This window comes from Aphanomyces astaci (genome assembly GCF_000520075.1).
Source record: "Aphanomyces astaci strain APO3 unplaced genomic scaffold supercont1.29, whole genome shotgun sequence".
NCBI classification, from domain to species: domain Eukaryota; phylum Oomycota; class Saprolegniomycetes; order Saprolegniales; family Verrucalvaceae; genus Aphanomyces; species Aphanomyces astaci.
This window is the reverse complement of record NW_009798292.1, coordinates 489,570-492,005: the sequence shown is the minus strand read 5'-3', so window position 1 is coordinate 492,005 and position 2,436 is coordinate 489,570. Positions and strand designations below refer to the sequence as shown.

The 2,436-nt window shown below is 55.1% G+C and overlaps 1 non-coding gene across 1 annotated transcript; it reads left to right on the top strand.

The window, feature by feature from the left end:
* Positions 1–2,353: 2,353 nt before the first annotated feature.
* On the top strand, positions 2,354–2,425 carry H257_10650. The gene has a single exon. It is a non-coding gene; the product is annotated as a tRNA-Gly (tRNA).
* Positions 2,426–2,436: the final 11 nt, after the last annotated feature.

Below are 2,436 nucleotides of genomic sequence, written 5' to 3'. Positions count from 1 at the left end.
CGCTCGTTTTGACGACATGCGTGCAGCGTTGTTTTTGTGGATATCGAGGAATGGAGCGAACGTTGAGTCCCACAGGGGCAAGTCGAGGGTGGTAGCAATGTCCGGGGCAATGGACATACGTCGTTCCAAGGGTATGCGTGACCATTCAAACCAGACGTCAAGCCACAATGGATGAAGCTCGGTAGTATACATCCACGCCGATAATGAGTGGGGGCATTGCCACAGAAAGTCAAATGGGTGTGATGGCCGGTACAGTTGCTGGAGGCACTGAGCAAACTGTTGCTGGACCAAACACGCCCAAGGCGGAGGGGAATCGGAGGCAGGTGAGCACATTAATCGCTGCAGGAGTAGCAGCCGTTGGTTGCGAATTGTGGACGCAATGTGGGGGATACCGAGTCCGATGTGCTTGTCGTGATGCCACATACGATGCAGGAGGGGGCGATACGAGGGGTCGTCGGTGGTTCGACTGCCAAGGATGTAATTGGTGATCATTCGTTGCCACGTTGCAACCATGACGACAGGCACAGGTGTTACCGCCGTTATATGCCAGATTTGGGACAGGATCATGGTGGAGGCTATGGTGCGACGACCTTGTATTGTTCGTGCTCGACATTTCCATTTCGGCAGGGCCGCAAGGAATTTGTCGTGAATTAATCGGGTTTGGTATGCAGGGTCGAGTTGGTGGCCCACAATGGCGCCGAGAAATCGAACGGGTGTGCCAGACGGCGCAAGTATCAGGGAAGGAGCGCCACGTCGAAGAGCGGGGATTTCGCCGTCGTTCAAGACGAGGGTGGTACACTTGTCGAGGTTAAGTGCAGCTCCAGAGACAGAGCAAAATTTGCCCACAATTTGGTCCACCTGGAATTCAGCCGATTCCAGCGAATTGGACAGGAGGGTGGTGTCGTCGGCAAAGAACACACTGGTGAGGGCCGACCCATCGGGTAGAGGTATACCAAGGTGGGGGGCGGCACGAAGCATATCACCGAGGGGCTCGATGTAGAGGTCGAAGAGGAGACAGGAGAGTGGGCACCCTTGTTTGGTACCCCGGTTGGGATGAATGGCTGGACCGAGGGCGTTGGACAGCAGGAGGTGCACCGACGGATCTGTGTACAGTACTTTGACCCAAGTCAGGAAACTTGGGCCAACGTTCATTTTGCGAAGGACATCGAACAGGAAGCTGTGGTCAACACGGTCGTAAGCCTTGGCGAAATCGAGGAACGTCGCATAATGTTCCTCGCTTTCACGAGTGGCACGGAGCTGCAGGGCCTGGATGAGGTGGATGTGGTCACTCATACGTCGGCTTTGGACAAAGCCCGCTTGAGTTGGATGAATCAGCGTTTGGGCAACCGTGGACAGTCGATATGCGAGAGTGCGCGACAAGATCTTCACCTCGACAGGCATGAGCGTGATTGGACGGTAGTTACCGGGCATAGCACGATCACCTTTCTTGTACAAAAGAGTCACAGCGCTACGACGTTGGTGCGGGAGAAGGGATCGGTGATACTCCAGTTGGTAGTTGAATACTCGAACGAGGATTTCGGCAAAGATGTCCGGTGCCAAGAGGAAGAACTCCACGGGGAATCCGTCGGAGCCAGGCGAGCGATTGCATTGCATGGACTGGAGTGCAGCACGAAGCTCTGACGCTTCAAGGGGCCGGTCCAGATCGTCCCGTTGGCCAACTGAGAGCGTTTTGGTGATGTGACCGAGAACCTCCTGGTATACTTGGGGATCAGGGGGTAGCTGGCCCTGGGGTTGCACCATAATTTCAGACCAGTACTCAGTAAAGATACGTGCCACATCGGCAGGGTCGTCGTACACTATACCGTGTTGCGAAGCTGATGCAATTGGGACCTTGAGCACAGGGGACTTACGGAGGAAGTGGGATGTTGGTCTTTCATTCAACACAGAGTGTCGATCAAAACCTTTATCAAGGCAATCCTGTCGATGTTGGGCAATAGCCGATGAGTAGGTGGAGTCGGCAGCGCGGGCAACCGCGTCGGGGATGAGGCCAGCCTGATGGTCGTTACGGGCTCGAGTCCGTCGGGCTTGCAACACGCGAAGTGACTCCAGATGGAGCCGCTGGGAGTTGTATTGGGCTCGTCGCAGCTGCTTTTTCATGCGGCGGAGCCACCCAGTCCACTTGGCACCAATGTTGCACTCTGGAGAGGTAACAATCTCATCGAGCAGACGACCTGCTTCGACTTGGATTGCTCTGGCAATACTAGCATCACGTAGCAGTTCACGTGGGAGGCGCCAAAGGCGGCGAGAGGTAGTGGGGGGTCCATTCGTCCTCGCAGCAGCAAACGTTGTGGTATGGGTCATGTGGTCACCGTTATACTGGCTCCGATCGAATGTGCCGTTAGTCTAATGGTTAGGATTTCTCCCTTCCAAGGAGAAGGTCGGGGTTCAATTCCCCGACGGCGCAATTCTTTTTAT